Source organism: Rousettus aegyptiacus, unplaced genomic scaffold, assembly GCF_014176215.1.
Source record: "Rousettus aegyptiacus isolate mRouAeg1 unplaced genomic scaffold, mRouAeg1.p scaffold_m13_p_4, whole genome shotgun sequence".
Classification (NCBI taxonomy): Eukaryota; Metazoa; Chordata; class Mammalia; order Chiroptera; family Pteropodidae; genus Rousettus; species Rousettus aegyptiacus.
Window position 1 is genome coordinate 50,032,346 of NW_023416307.1, and position 18,019 is coordinate 50,050,364.

At 33.3% G+C, this 18,019-nt stretch overlaps 1 protein-coding gene and 1 pseudogene across 1 annotated transcript in view; both read right to left on the reverse strand.

Moving 5' to 3' along the window:
- Window positions 1-18,019, reverse strand: part of PAK2 (p21 (RAC1) activated kinase 2) — a 79,609-nt gene that overhangs the window by 60,451 nt on the left and 1,139 nt on the right. The gene's annotated exons all lie outside the window — the stretch shown is intronic.
- On the reverse strand, window positions 15,792-15,910 carry LOC118602176 (annotated as a pseudogene).

The window sequence follows — 18,019 nt, forward strand, 5'->3', positions numbered from 1 at the left end:
CACACGTGTGCAAATTATAAGAATATTCATAGCAGCATTTGTTGTAATAGCAAATGACTGAAAACAACCCCACGTTAGGCTATATATATTTTGGTAATAAACATTTCCTGAAACCTCAATGGTTTAACACAATAAAGGTTTATTTATAGTGTCCACTAAGTTTGAGGATATTAGCTCTTCTTCTTAAGGAGATTTAGGAATCTGGGGTGCTATCCTCTTAAAGTTCCACCATCTTAACAAGTTACCTCCCAAAAGGAAGAGATTGAGGGGAAATGTGGGCTCTTAACTGTCTCAGTCTACAAGCGACGTGCCTCACTTCCCCTCAGAGTTCAAAAGAGCCTGGTACATGGAAGGCAACCAAGAAATATCTGTGCAATGAACGCATGAGTACAGAAGAGTAAGAGATCATTTCTACGACTTCAAAATCGCCTGTGAAAGAGCATGAGTATGACTTGATAAATGACATAAAGGATAGTTTCTATGGATAAAATGTGGGGGAAGGATACTCTAGATACTATAGGTTACAAACAGCAAGCAGGCTTCACCTCACAGAACTACTCTGAATAATCCAGAGTGGCTGACTGCCACATCACCTTGTAGGCAGTTATGGGAAGAATTCTAAGGCTGCATTCTACTTATGGGAGGGTATGAAATAAAATAATCCAGCAAAGAGAGAGGTGTGAGCGGGGCGGGGGGGGGGGGGGGGGAGGACCCTCTTCTGACTTTAAGTGTTTGTTTAAAAAGTGAGAAGTTTTTAAAGAGTATTTCTAAACAGTATCAAACTGCATATAGGTTTCAAAAAACGTGAACATTTACGTTTCCCTTTACCCCCACCCTCCTTCTCCCTTAATCCCTACTAGATTAAATAGCTAATAACAGCAATTATGCTTTATTAATCTTTGTACTCCCAGCACATTGTACAGTCTGCCATACAATATGTGCTCAAGAAATGCTTACTAAAATGAACTGTAGTTATAGATATCTATGTCTGTAGTTATAGAAACAGGTATCAAAGGGGGATATGCATTTTTTAAAAGATACCTTAAAAGAACGGATCTCAATAAAATTTTAGTAATTACATCAGTGATATGGGGGCAGGGGCAGTATCAAATTAAGATATAATGGAGAAAATGGAGTGCTATATCATGTATACAAGACGACCCAGAATGGGAATTTGCTCTGAATATCTACAAATCATCTTTTTTACAACAGTTTTCTTAGGAACACACCATTTTATAAACTGTGCTATCCAATGTGGATGGCTATGCTAGCGATACATGGCTACTTAAATTTAAATTAATTAAAATTAAATAAAAATAAAATTATTTCTTAGTCACACTAGTATTTCAAGTGCCCAGCAATCACAGGTACTAGTGACTACCATATTGGACAGCCCTGTTCTAAAGCTTTCTACCTTACAGAGTCAGAGGAAGAGTGGTTATTTCTAAGTCAAAGATTACATCTAAAAGGTTTAAAAACTAAATTTATACTGAAGTTTTAATTTCCTTAAATTTGTCAAAAATAGGAAAGCAAACAATTCACTTCTGTACCAACTTGGTTAAAAAGCTGACAAGTTAAGAGATATTAATTAGTCTGAATCTAGTAGCAGTATATTTCTCTGAAAAGAGGCCTAACATTTTGTATCCCAACCATTTATATGAAGCCAGTTGTGGGTTAATACCAAAGAATTTTTTTTTTCATCCTCTAGAATTACTGCCCAATTTTTAAAGTGTAAACTACAATAAACGGTGATAGAGTATTATAATTTTTCTCTTTCATAAGAATTCTGCAGTTTTTGATATCTGGAGGGAGATCAGTCCTATACCTCAACAATGGCAAGATTCAGTTTTCAATTTCTTTTCCTAAATGGAGTATGCTATAACCCTGTTCCTAAAAGGAGCATTCATGTGAAAATCTTAGAGCAAAGGATAGAAAAGCATGATGGACTCCTAAGATACATTTCATCAGTGTGATTAAAAACAGAAAACTCTTTCCTAACAGTCACTTAAAGAACCCCAAAGTGTTTAGTGATTGTCTGACAAGCTTCTTTAAAAAGTTATATAAATAAATTTCATATAAATGTCAAAGACAGAAAGTTCCTCAAAATGCTAGTTTATATCATTTAGCATTATTACATCTCAAAACCATTTTTTTTGTAAACAAATATTCAAAAGCAGCAGTAAGTACCATCATAACAAGTTTTTCCTCCGTATTATATCCACTACCTAGCAATATTTTATCAAGCAATTAACACAGATTCTCTTCATGGGTAATAAAGCTGAGTGCTTTTTCCTTCTTTCTAGAATATAAACAATAGACAAAAATACTTATCTATATTCTAATTTTAATAAAATTAACATGTACTGTTTTTGTAATGAGGAAAAACAGTAAGTAATCTTCAATTAAAAAGAAACCTACTCTTTTTACAAGAGCTTTTTCAAATACCACTTCTTCCTTAACTATCATAACCTGATATAATCTCAACTCCTCTGAGCTACTACAGCACCAATACCATTCCCATGCCATATACTGATTTAGTGCCTCTCAATTCCAAATTCATCCTTTCTGCCTACTCTGTAAAAGGACCCGGGCGGGATCTTTAAGTATATTTCCTTTGCCAGCTGGCATGATGTTAAACTTTATCAGTAGAGGGCGCAGGAGAGACACTGCAGGAGAAAAGTTTTGCTTCCTGGATCTGGTGTATGCTCCCCAGGCCGCGCCACAACAGGCTTCTACAGAGTAAGGTGGCCAGTAGCACATCAGGCAAACAGGGGCTCCCCTCTGCTCTCTTCTTGAGAGGTTTTGTAGCAGACTTAACCCTGCCCCTGTGAACGGCTTTCCCTGGCACCATAGAGGGCAGCTGTCCAGCACAGTCCACCAACATGGCACCACACTTCTCTTGCCATTTAGTGACCCACAGCCATGCTCTTGTCCACAAGGTCTGGATTTCAGCTCTGGGGGACAGGAGAGCTCTTCCGTGAGTGCTCTACTTCAGCTCTAGGGATAGCAGCTGCTCCTTATTTCTGCTATGCCTATGTTCTTTAAGTTCTATTTACTTGTAGTTTACTAGCTAATCCCTCAATATTCTATTCTTATATTATAGTCAATATTCTTTCCAGATTTTAGGATTAGACCTAAAGTGTTACAGTCTCATCCATTAATATGACACATAATTCTTTGAGCTTCCGTTACCTAGATTCTAACTTTACATCTCTTTCTACAGATTATAAACACCTGGCTGGCACAGGCTACCTTTCATACCTCTATGTATCTATCTGGCACTAACATAATTCTTTTAACACAGAGATACCAACATATGTCTGAACTCACACTTCAAGTGATTCATATTCTATACATCTTCACTAGTTTAAGGCTACTACGATAAATAACACATTTTCTAATAACCCACTTGATTTCAGAATTTTCACCAAAAGCATAAGAAAGCATTCTTCAGAATCTACAGGCTCCCTTTCAAAGTCAGGACTGACCTGCATGCCTAGACTTCCTAGACCTGGTAAGACAGAAGATAATGAACTGCTCATACTCACAGACATGGCTACAGGGAGCTGAGCAGTAGTAATGTTTATTTTTGCATAAATGTGAACAATGAAGTAAGAAATTATGCTCAGAACAGGATGTTACAGCCAAGTGACAGATTATTTTACAAACAAATATGATAATTATGTTGGAGTTTCAGGGTGACATGGTTGGAAGTATAGGTGGCTTTATACTAAGCCTCTTCTCTGTGCTTCTGAAAACTGAGCAGAAAGCCCCCTTCCAACAAGCACAATATCATCAATAGTGAGGCTATCTATTATGAGGGAAACTGGGAGAGGTTCAGAAAGCCACCTTCAGTGGCTCCAAGCCCAATTGCCTTGTTAACCTTTTGCTCAAACTGTACCCTCCAGTTTATCTCAATAAAATGTAACTAGCTTGTGTAAAATCTGTACATAGTACTTGTTTTCATCAAGACTCAAAACCAGCCCTCTGTGGATTACCTCAATAGCAAATTAGAATTGGGAGCCATAGCTGGAAGCGCAGAAAATACAAGAATCAAGCAATTGCCATGAGCTCAAACACAGAAGAAGTTACACTTCTTTTCAAATGCCTTTTAGTAATCTACAGCAGTAACACACTCAGAGTATTATGTGAACTGGCTATTTATTAACAGTATTTGATGAAATACAAAATTTGAGAAAAAGCTTCTAGAAACTTTTAGAGCAATCTGACAATAATTTGCTCTTGACTCTAACAGTAACAAATGGGGCTTGTATTTTACATGTCTGGTTTTTCTTTCATTTCTACTTTATGGTATTTACAAAAGTTATTAGTCCATCACAGAAAGTTTCTAAGAAGCACTGATCTAAAAACACTCAATTTTAAACATACAATGCTTTCCCCCAAAGGATCTAAATATACATTTCTTCAAAGACATACAAATGCCCAACAAGCAAAGAAAAGCTACTCAACATCAGTAGGGAAATGCAAAGTAAAACTACAATGAGATATCATTTCACTAGGGTAGCTATAATTAAAACAAAACAAAACAAACAAACAAAAAACAGAAAATAAGTGTCCGTGAGGATATGGAGAAATCAGAATCCTCAGACACTTGGTGAAATTGCAAAATGGTACAATAGATTAGAAAACAGTCTGGTAGCTCCTCCTCAAAAGATTAAACAAAGAATTATCATGACTCAGTAATTCTACTCCTATGTATAGACTCAAAAGAAATAAAAAGAAATCCACATAATATTCACAGAAGCACTATTCTTAACAGCCAAAAAATGAAAGCAACCCAAATTTCCATTAACTGATGAATGGACAAATAAAATCTGATATATCTATACAGTGGAATATTATTTGGCCATAAAAAGGAATGAAGTACTCATACATGCTACAATATGGATAAACCTTGAAAATATTGTGCTAAGTGAAAGAAACTAGTCACAAAAGACCACATATTATATGAATAAACTTATAGAATCCACTTTTATGTCCAAAATTAGACTTATAGAGACAGAAAATAGATTAGTGGTTGCCTGGGGCAAGGGGGTGCAATGTGGTATATAATGAATGACTACTGTTGGGAGCAAAATTTCTCTTTGGGGTAATGCAAGTATTCTGGAATTAGTGGTGATGGTTGCACAATCTCGTGAATCAGTTTTAGGAAAACACTTAAACCCTTTTAGGGGTAAATTTGATCATATATGAATTCTATCTCTCTCTCTTTTTTTTTTTTTTTAAGAGAAAAAAAGAAACCACAACAGAGTAGATATAGATGCAGAGCAAGAAGGACTGATGGCAACAGACAGAAACAGGATGAAGGGTTTGCCACTGGTGAAGATACTCAAAAGAATATGCTGCAATCGCCTAGAGTAATTCAACGAGAAAAGTTCTAAAAAATTATCTGAAGAAAGGAAGCACCACTGGAATAATCACATATCCTTTGAACAGGACTACTCAGAAGGTGACAACACTATTTACAGTTTTTGATTTGTTCAAAAAAGAATCACTTGTGTGACCTCATAGCCACGCCTTAACATTCTATGCTGCTATTCCTATCTGAAAAAGGTTGTCATCACTTAAAAAAAAACAAAAAAAAAAACCCCTACTGTCTGGATTATTTATTTTGCTAGTGAAATTTCTATCTGGTAATGGAAAATATGGGAATAAAACTGTTTGCTTTTTTCATTTTAAAGAAATTAACATTCTTGGAGGAAAATAAATTTTTAAAAAATCATGTTTCGGACTTCATCACCTCTATCGTAATACCCCAATTCCCAAAATTATCCATGCCTACCAAAACAACTTCCTCAAAACTTCTAAGTCACCACAGCCTGTGATTTACTATTATTAATTATCCACGAATCCACTTAATCCCTCCCAGTCTATTTTTCACAGTGCAGAGAGCAACCTTGAAATATATGAAACTTTATCACTTCAGTCTCCTACTTAAATCCTTTAAAGAGGATGCATAAACCTTAAGGTAAAGCCCAACTGTACTTCCATGATCAAGCCCCTAACATTTCAGACTCATCTTTTTTGTAGTCTTTCCCTCCACATGCTTTAACTATTATCCATTCTTTCATTTTCTGTAACAGCCATCTCAGGGCTCATGCAAGACCTTCCTGGAAGGGTTTCTGTTCAGTGACCAGTGATCCTATTTGCCTGAGACAGGGAGTTTTCCTGGGAAACAGGGATTGAGTTAGTCACTCTACTTTCTGTCCACCACCTCCACCTATCTATCAAACACCTAGTATTGATCTAAATGTCACTTTCTCAGGAAACCTTCTTTGACACCTCCTCACTCCCAGCCTACACACATTAATTTATTCCCTTCTGTCTTAACATTCATCACATTGAACTTGCTTTTTAAATGTCTGTCTTCCCTTACTACATTATAAACTCCACAGTATGGATCCAGTATTTTGTTGACCATTATTACTAACACCAAGAACTATGTATAGTTTATGTGTCTAGGAAACAAATAATTATTTGTTGAATGAATAAATCAATCAGTGAAAAAGGTTCATTTGTGACGGCATCGGAGTCAAGTAGTTTCTTCTTTAGGCTAAGGGAGATCCAGGAAAGTTTGACGATACATTCACTGTTCAATCTTCTTTAAGGTCTCTATTATAGAAAGCTGAGACAATTAAATGCTCCATTCATTCACCATATATTCAGGATAACACTGGAAAGACATTAAACAGCCTAAATTCTAGTCAAACCCTATTACAAGTATTCCTCTAGATAATATTCCTACACAGAAGAGGAGTTTCTAGGTAACAGGAACAATAAGTATGATCTAGTTTATGAGAAGCAAGGAGACAGGAGGAAATATATTAACAAGTAGTGGGGGAAAAGCCTGTTGAGTGGAGCCAGAAAGACCCAGATGCTGGGCAATATGGAGCACCTGGAAGTTTAAGAGTTTTATTTTAATGGTTTTTTTAATTCTTGTAATAAAAGCAGTAATGATCATTACCAAAAACAAAAACAAAAAAACAACCCTCAAACCAGAATAAAATCTAAACTAAAAAACTAAAAAATCCATAATTCCACTTCCCAGAACCTTTTTTATATTTTCACACTATATGCAGGGAAATGACATAGTTGAAGGGAAAAAACAATTCTTAAGAAGTTTCCAATTCAAATATTTATTTAGTGTCTACAGTGTGTCAGATGCTAGAAATCAAGGATACTATAAGTTTTAGTCTCCACATCCTTGAGTGGGAAAATAGAGATGAGTGGAATGCAATGGAAAAAAGGACGCAGAGCTCCTATTTACATGACAGTAATAAGGCAAAGAAATCAGAATTGGCTTTTAAAGGATGAGAAGGAATTTGCCAAAGAAAGAGAGGAAGATCTCTGTATACTAGAGGAGCCAGTGTGTGTAAAGAAACTCAGTAATCTTCTTTTCTTCTTCTTCCCCCTTGGCCTCCACCCAATCACTACACTAAAAAAGTGAAGGGATGATCAAATACAAGATCCAGAAAATGCTTTAAAACTGACTGTAAAGTAGGGAATGTGGAAGCAAGGAACAAGAAAAAGACCAAAGATTACTATTTAAAAAAGTAGTAAGAAGAAATGAGTTCAACAATATGACGTCTAACTTTCCAAGTTTGGTCACAAACCCCAAATGGCAATTCAAAATGAAACAGTGTGGGTAGGAGTAATAAATATGTTAAAAGTGTTCAACGTTAATAGACATCAAAGAGAGCAAACTGGAACAAGATAACATTTTCCTATTAAATATCACTATTACAGTGATAATCTATCAATCTAAGACCTTTTACTGAAAGATGAAGAACAGCAGACTGATTACTTGCTTACTTTAAATGGTTATCTAAATTTTAAAACGTCAGAAGCAGCTTATGGTTAAAAAAAAAAAAAAGTATCAAATCAGAAGTCACCCATGTAGTTTGTCCCAAACTGCCTTTAAGAAAATTATCAGATCTTTGAAGGATTTCCAATAACTAGCTATTAGGTTATTTAATCTAAAGAAAAGATTCATGACCCAGCCATGCTCTACTTCATAAAAGGGAGTTCAACCATCTGCCTAAAAGAAGATATGAAGATACCTTGTCCCTCTCCTTTTATTTAGAAACCCAGAGTCTGCCTCAAAGAAACTAGTCAATCACCCTTGCTAAGCCATTTCTTTCTATGCAGAGGTGGGTTTTGTGGCAGCTAGTTCCTTACCTTCCTTTTCTGATCTTTCTGAAAACCATTAAGAGACCACTTTGTAAGTTCCACAAAAGCAAGGAAGCATCTGTGCACATGCTGTGTGTATGTAAGGTTCAGGTGGAGCTGTATACAAGCAGAAAAACCTGGATTGGCACATGGCTTCCTGGGAAGTGTAGTCATAAAAGCAAAGTGTTGTGCTATGGGTACAAGGCTAGAATCAGGAAGTGCCCTAACAGAAGCACATGCTAGAAACCTGCCTAGGATAAGATCCCACCACCCTAGCCCAGAATTATTTTATTAGATTAATGTCTATTAGCCACTGGAACTCAGGCTAGGAGCTTTGTATTTATCCACCTGCAATACACCTAAGAAGAGGTTTCACCCAGAATCTCAGTCAACCATAGAGGCAAGGACAACACACACACGTTTCTGACGAATGCGTTATCAGGAAATATATATCAGTTATCATTCAAAGGTAAGAAGCAGAAATAATGCAGTACAAGGAAGAGTGAAAATTACCCTTCACATAGAAGCACAGTCTGACTTAGAAAGTATATTACACTTCAGGACAGAGAACTACCAAACACTGTTTGGCAAACGCTATGAAATAGGCATATGTAGAGAGAAAAGACCAAGATCAAACAAGTCATTTAAAAAAAAAAAGGAGCAGAGTTAAGTTTTAAAAGATGCAAAAAAAACCCTGAAATTTCAACAGTAGAAATAAAGCCTAATTGGAGATGATAAAGGAAAACCAAATAAGTTATGATAAGGACAAGCATTTGAGCTCAACAAAAAGGAAAGCAATGATAAGCCAGCCTAATTATTATAAGTGTTTTCAAGGAAAAAAATAAAGCAAAATAACCAAATAGTTCTGGAAATGAAAAAAAGAACCAAGTTTGAAGACTGTAAGAAGCTAATGTATCAGGGAACATCAAAACACACGTACAAAAGATGATCTGTCAAAAATATTTCAATAAAATGAAAAAGAGAATTCCTACTACTATCAGGCATAGGAAGCTCTGAAACAAATTGATTAATGCAAGATGACACCGAATGATATCTACAGAATTTCTAAGGACATTAATGATCTGGTCCTTATTAAATGTCTTCCAGTTACTCCTACTAAAAAATATTAGCTGAAAATGTATGCTAGCTAACCTACATGAATTAATTTAAAAGTTAAGACTGAGAAAAAATGTCAATGAGCACCAAATCTGTCTCAATAAAGTTTTTAAAATCCAGGTTAACACTGAATGTAATTACTAAGATAAGTTTTGAAAGAAAATGAAGTTAAAAATGAAGTTAAACACATGACATGTGTAAAAACTATACTAACAATATTCTGAGGTCTCAAGCTCACCATGAAGGAGAAAAGAGAATAAAGTAAGTGAGGGTGGGTTAAGAGAAAATCATAGTCTTCAGATATAGGGTGAGTCAAAGTATAATTTTCTTTTTCAGGCTGACAAATCAGAAAGTTTTACTTTTAAAATTTAGATTTACACTTGAATTCCTTTAAACTATAAATTAATGGACTTGGAAAACAAAATGTATACATTTAAAATATCTGAGATAAAAGCAAACCAAGTATAAATAGCATAAAAAGAAAACACTAACAGATAACTGGAAAAAGAAAATGTGATATATACATACCATTAATGGAATATCATTCAGTCTTAAAACGAAATGCTACATGAAAGAACCCTGAAAACACGCTACATGAAACAAGCCAAACACAAAAGGCAAATATTGTATGATTCCACATACATGGATCATTTAGAACAGGCAAAATCATGAGACAGAAAGTAGACGAGAGGCTGGGGTAGGGAAGAATGGGGTATTAGTGCTTTATGAGTATAGAGGTTCACCTGGGGAAGATGAAAAAGTCCTGGAGATCGGTAATGGTGATGGCTGTACATGTAACTGCATTTAATGCCAAAGAATTGTATACTTAAAAATAGTTAAGACAGTAATTTTATGTCATGTGTAATTTATAATTTAAAAAGTAATGAAGAATTATTAAAAAACAATAAGCATTAAATGAGAGAAACATACCCAATAGAATTCATTATGCCAATAAACATAAATGTTTTAAACATTCATTTTAGATTACCAAAAATAAACTACATGTAATTTAAAAGAGACAAAAGTAAAACAAAATGACAACGGAAAGACAAAGCTGGATATAATTTATTAAACAAAGAAATACAGTACAGATAGGAATTTAAAATAAGAAAAGTACTAGGTAAAAAATGATTAAATATGACAATAATTTTTATTGATGGGGTGAAATCTATAATGAAGATCTCTAGCAGTATAGAATTTACACATGTACCAAATAATATTGTATCAAAATACATGATAAAATTCACTATTCAAGAGAATGAGACACCAGCCACACAGATGGGAAGAAAATAACTGCAAAAGAAATATCTGATAGAAAGGATTGTTATAACCCCAAAATATACAAACAAGTCTGAAAACTCAACGATAGGAAAATGAACCACTCAATTAAAAACACAGGCAAAAAATGTGAAGAGATACCTCACCAAAAATGACATATGTACAACAGATGGCAAAGAATCATTTCAAAAGAGGCTTAACATCATATACCATGAAGAAATTACAAATTAAAACAATGAGGTACCCCTACACACCTATTATAATGGCTAAAATTCAAAACACCGACAAAATCAAAATGCTGGTAGGATGTTGAACAACAGAAACTCTCATTCACTGTTGGTGAGAAAGCAAAATGGTACAGCCTCCTTGAAAGACAATTTAGCAGTTTCTTATTAAAATAAATATACTCTTTTAACATTCAATCCAACAATCGGTCCTTGGTATTTTCTCCAATCAGCTGAAAACTTATGCCCACACAAAACCTAAACACAAATATTAATAGCAACTTTATTTCATAATTGTCAAATGTAGAGGCAACCATGATATACTTTTGTAGGTGAATGGATAAACAAACTGTGGTACACTCGGACACTGTAATATTATTCAGTCAGTGCTATGAAGCCTTGAAATGATACAGAGGAAGCAAACACATATTGCTAAGTGAAAGAAGTCAAGTTGAGGAGGTTACATACTGTGTGAATCCAACCATATGACATTCTGAAAAAGGCAAAACTATGGAGAGAATAAAAGCATCAGTGGCTGACAGAAATTTGAGTGAGGGGGGAAGAGATGAATAGGGAGTGCAGACATTTTTAGGGTTGAAAAATTATTCTGTATGAATAATTTGGACACATGTTCACATTTGTCCACACCTGTAGAATATAAAACAAGAGTGAACCCAATATAAACAGGACTTTGGTTGACAATAATGTATCAATGTTGGTTCATAAATTACAATAAATTGAAAGAAAATGAAGTTGCCAAACACTGCAGGATGTTAGTGATAGGAGAGGCTGGGGTCGGGGAGAGGGGAGCTCAGGATGTAAAGGAACTCTACTTTGTGCCCAAGTTTGCTGTGAACCTAAAACTGCTATATAAAATCAAGTCTATTAATTTGAGAATTTTTAAATCACTAGAAATAAAAGAAACTGACACTTTTACTCAATCAGCACATACTTACTGTATACCTTCCCATCCCAAGTTAGGAATAGAATAGCAAAGAAATAAACAAGTAAATGAAAAAATAACTTCTGATGGAAGTGCTGTAAAAAAAAACAAAACAAAACAAAACAAAAACCCTAAACAAACAGAAGGGCAAGAAGTTAAATACTGAGCAAGGTAGAGTGGGGGAAGGGGGTTGGTGGAGGCTATTTTAGATGGCTGATCAGGCAAGGCCTCTTCAAAAGTTATATATGAATGAGAAGATAATAATAAGGCAGAAGAAACAAAAATAAAAATTCCTGATGTGAGAAATAGCTTCTCCGAAACAATGCTACTGCACATTCTCTGACAGACTGAGATTAAAAAAATTAATAAGGATTAAGTCATATAATTAATAAGAACTATTAATAGGGAATAATAAATCAAACAAGATAACTTGAATAAAGTTAACATATATATGTTATATATAATATTATATATATTATATATATATAATGTTATATATATATAAAAATAACTGTACCCTGCAAACAGAAAACATTCTTTTTAAGTTTTTGGAGAACATTTACCAAATTGGATTATGTCCTGTCACAAAGAAACCCTCAATAAATTTAAAATATTTTAAAAGACCATAGTCGCTAAAAACAAGTAAAGAGTTAATAGAATGACCTTAAATACCTCTTAACAAGGAAATCAACCTAAAACTACCAACTATTTGTAAAGTAATAAATATAAAAATAACATTCATGTAAATTATAGTGCAGACAAAGCTGTACTCAGAGGTAAATTAAGGACACTAAAAATGTTTTCATTATTAAAAAAAGAAAAAAAGGAACCAAAAATTTACTGAGTTAGAAAAAGTATAATAAAAAAAAGAAAGAAAAGTAAGAAGAACAAAATAAAGAGAACAGGAGAAATCAGGGAATCCAAAAATTGAGAGACTAAATCTCAAATCGTTATAAAAAACTGCTAAGCAAATATCTGGCAAATCAAATCAAGAAAAATGACAAAATCACTCTTAAAGATAGAAATGAATACTAGCTTTTAAGAAAATATTATAATACACCTATATAATAATTTTGAAAATCTTAATATATAATCTATATAAATACAAATTATCAGGGCTCATGAATAAGATTCCTCAATAGACTATAGAATTCACTACAGGTTATCAGATGACCTATATACTCTTATTAAACTAAATTTCTATGCAATTCTCTATGCTTAACGTGAGTAGGGTTTTGGTTCCTCACAATACATGCCTTAGGGTACTTTTGGATATTAGCAAATTTATTATATAATCTTATAAGTAGTTAAAAGACAAAAAACCTTATAATCTTCTAAAGAAGTGTCGCCCTCAATCTTAACTGTAAAAATACCAGAGATATTCCAACACAATTATCACCTCTCTTATTTAACCATGTCTTGGAGATTCTGCCCAATGTAATAAAGAACTAAAACAGAAATATTTTGACTATTGGAAAATAGGCAAAAGTTATTATTATTATTTTTGGAGACAACCTGGAAAACAAAAGTAAATAAAATTTTATTGAAGTGCAGGAAGTTAATAAAAATAAGTGAACACAAAAACCTAGTTACTTACTTCTATGTGCTTATCAGAAATAATGGAAATAAATCAAATTAACAAAATTGAAATTAGTTATAAGTTAAACGAGAAATGCAAATTAACATGTATTTTTTATTTGCCTAGCTATACGAAAATTCTATTAATTTCAGTAAGAATGATGATTGTTTCAATGAGGACAGCAATAAAATGAGATTTCCACTACTAGTAATGGTACACATCAAACCTTTCTGAAGAGTAATTTAAGACTTTTAAATGCTATTCCTTTATATTCAATAATTCCGCTTCTAGGAAAATATTCTAAAGAATCAATAGATATTCACTATAGCATTATTTATATAAAATATTGGAAATAAGTTGCACATTCAGCAACAGGAAAATAGTGAAACTAAGGCACAACTCTATAATAGTAATAATAGGCAAATATTAAAAAACCATTCAAAAAATTTTGAGAAAACTTTCAAGTAAAAAAAAGCAAGATAGCAAATTATATAGAATGATTCCAATTTTATAAAACTATGTACACAGAGATACATAAAGAACAAGTACTATAAGGAAAACATACCAAAATATCAACAGTGGCTACCCATAGGTAACAGGAGTGTTAAAACACACACACACACACACTTTTATTCTTTTCAAATAGAAAGGTGAAAAAAAGTTTAGGAAAAATTTACAACTGAGATACTTTTTCAAACATCTGGCTATATTTCCACTATTGTATCTGCCAATGTTTCTTCTTATTCTTTAATAATTTGCTCTTTAGAACATTGAAAATTTTATCTAAATGCTTTATTCCATCTCTTGATGCTCATGTGTTTATTATATAACAATTGTGCTTTATTCACAAGCCTATAGATTACTAAATAATCTCAAAAGTAAAAGGAATAAGAATTTTAAAAGCTAAGATTATATCTTAAAATATACCTTATTCTTATGAAATAAATTCTACATGAAACCTTCTATCTTTCCAGAACCTATTAAACATTTATATGAAAAAAAAAAAATCAATGTAACAGCCTGATCAGAAAGATGTAACAAAAATTTCAGTACCATTCATTAAAAGTACCCTGTATATATGGATCACTTTTAACCCACGTGACTGAGTTCTTCTTGCACCTCCTCCCTCCTTGATTAGTTTCAACTGGCAAAAACTGAGAAATAATTATTTCCAGATGAATAATTCATGTTTGCGGTACACTGCAAATAAAGGTTATTGATTAACACATTAAGAAAATATACAGGAACAGTAAGAATATCTAAATCATAATGAAGCTCAGGAAAGACTCAAAGAAAGCTACACTCAAAGGCTGAGATTTGAAGGGTGAGGATCAATTAAACAGATAGGGGTCAAAGAGGGGCATTTTTTTCCTTTTCAGAAGTGATGCTTAAAATAAAACAATTACAGTATTACTTTCTGAATTCGTATAATGTAACTAATTTTCACACCAACCTCAAGCTCCTAAAAACATTTTTATATCTGTATATTATATCAGTAGCCAAAATATTTTATTTTTAAAACTCTTTACTTGCCCTTACCACAAACAAAAGAAGTCCAGAAGAATTAAGATTAAAATACAATTATTAAAAGTACAAGACAATATAGAATATTTTTTGATAATAGTGAAATGGGGAAGATCTTAAACTGAAAGCAAAGGATTAATATCTATTATGTATAAGCTGCTTCCACAATTCAATAAGGAATTATAGGTAAATATAGATTGGTACTGCTTTTTAGAAAGGCAATTTGGCATCTACTAAAATTTAAAATGAACACTTAAGAATCCTTTTTATAGAAATACGTACATGTACATGTGCACAAAGATGTAAGGAGTTCATTAAGGCTTAAGGTTTAATTGCTCAAAATTGAAAATAACAATAAATGACCACGAATAAAGCACAACCATAAAATGGAATACCTGATGACTGTTGAAATGATGAGCTACAACTATATGTACTAATATGGAAAAGAATATATAATGATCAATTTTTTATTTTAAAAAATTAAGGTAAAAACTACACACATGGTACTTATTTCTAATTGCACAAGTTAAAAAAAAAAAACAAAAAACAAAAAACAAAACAGTAGGTACCTCAAAGAATGGGACTAGAAAGTGAGGAAGAGTAATCTTCACTTTTTACTCTAAATAATTAACTTGCCTGAACCTTTTAACAAGCATATTCCTCTTTTGGAATGTAATTTTAAAATAAAGAAAATAAATCTATTCTGGTCCTTATGATGCTTAATTTTGAGGGCTGAGACTAAAGAGATTTTTGTCCTGTTCCTTAGTCATTTTCACTGCTTTCCAAATTTTCAATGAGAAATATGCATACTTATTTTTTTTGTTTTCTTTTTTTTTTTTTTTAGGCAAGGCAATCCTTGGTTGACCTCACAGACTGCACAGACCCTGTCAGCTTACAATTCCGTATTTTTAAATTTTTTTAAAATTTTTATTTTTTACACTGACAGCATCTGGTCTTCCTAGGCGGTCTCCCATCCAAGTACTAACCAGGCCCGGCCCTGCTTAGCTTCTGAGATCAGATGGGATAGGGCTTGTTCTGGGTAGCATGGCCATAGACAAGAAATATGTATAGTTTTCAAATCTGAAAAACCTATATTCAAAAAAATCTGTATTTAATTTCAGTGGTGAAAGTATTTTTTTCCTGAAAAAGAATTTTTAAGAGTTATGGTCTCAGAAATTTGGTGCTGAGATTCCAACCTCTTTCACAAAGTAGTTGTAAATTTGTTCAGAATAGAACATTTGTTGCAGAAGTAATTAAAAGTAAAATCTATTTTAGAATGGAATATTAACTGTTTATTAAGCACTTAAGCGGTGCATTTACTAAGTACTTTATCTGCATTATCTCATTTGCTCTAAATAGCCCTATGAAATTGGTATTAATTATTATTATTCTCATTTTACATATGAAAAATCAACTCTTGAAAAGAATGCATATCTTGTCCAGGATCAAGTGAAAGAGTCAGGATTCAATTCCAGATCCCCAGCTCCTAAACCACCTGGGATATATGGCTAAGTACTAATGTATCTCAGAGATAATATGCTAGAATGCAAATCCTGCATGAGTGTTCAGAAAAACTACTTTTAATCAGGTTAGTGACCCTAAAATGAAGTAGTGAAACTCAATTTTTATCACAGAAGAAAATAATCAGTATTTTTTCAAGGCAATAGGAGCTATCTTTCCTTCTTTCCGCTTCTTTCAAGGTACAAGGAGGATACAAGGGACAACTCAGATTTACGAGTAATTTAACACCTTCCCTCTGATTAGTCTGAAATTAGCCCTCTAACTGGAAACAAATTTATCAGAACCCTGAAGCCTTAAACAAGGCTGAGATTCAAGTTTTCATCAAAAGTATAAAATTTAGAAAGCCAAAAACAAACGTTATACTTGAATATCAGAATAATCAATATTGACAGATAGGAAGGACTTAACAGCATCTACTTATTTTATCTTTAGCTATTTGAACAAGTTCACTCTTTAAAAAATAATGAAAGTTCATCCTTAGCCACCTGAACAAGCTCTAAGTTTTCTCTTTTAAAAAGTATAATTAAAAAGAAATATACACTACTATTGACCATGTCTTGGAAACAGGCGTATCCTAAACATCAGAGAAACACAGGAATCCCTTTTCATCTGTTTGGTAGATATACTCCAACTACAAACTTACTGTAGCTTTATGAATTTGGGTTCGCAAGGTTAGAATTCAACGTCACAAGGTCTAGAAGAATAACTCTTCCTTTTAATAATTGGTAAACCAGGAATCAAGGTCCTAAGGGAAACAGAATACCCAGGAGCTCTTCCTTAGTAAAAGTATCTGCTTACAGAAAGAAATGGCAGAGAGGCTGACATCATCCACCAAGTTTCACAGGCCAACATTTCTATACCTTAACCCCTTAGGCCAACAACACCTCCCATTAAGTTAAGGACAACTGACGCTACAAAATATCAGTATTGAAACTCAGTACTATGTCATTAAGGTTACAATGGACTACTTAGTGAAAATACAAATTCAGGTTAATTTAGGTTAACCTCTTTCACCAAAACCTGAAAAGTGGGTTTAAGACCCACATTTTGACATTTACTTTTCACAACGTAATTCAGCGTTCTTGCCTAATAGCTAGAAAGATTTAAAGGCCAAGGATGAAAGAACTGCCTTAAATCAATATCCTTAAGAAGAGAACATGAACGAAGCTTTTCACTTATGTAATTTTTTGTACAAATACATACATGCATATATATGTATGTGTGTATACATATATACACATATATACGTGAATATGAGTTTTACACGTCACAGAGCTTCTGGAAAAGTTGACAAGTTCTAACCTGCTTTAAAAATTACTATTCACTGCCTTCATCCCAATCTAACTTTATTTAATGTTATTCTTCTGGATAACCCTACGAAAACAAAAACCCCAGAGAAAATTCTTGTACATTTCAATATCCTGCCTACTTATAAGAACGGAAGAGTCAAACAGAGCAGGGGAAAAAACCTGACGTGCACAACCTTGATCCAAAACAGCTCGTCGTAGTCTAATTTTAGGCCTAACCATTTTGATTATCTTTTTACAGAGGTTAAAAAAGAAAACTATAGATCACTTATAAAGTAAAACTGAGATAACTCTATCAATGGGAGTTGGTATTCATTATCAAGGAGGAAACAAATCA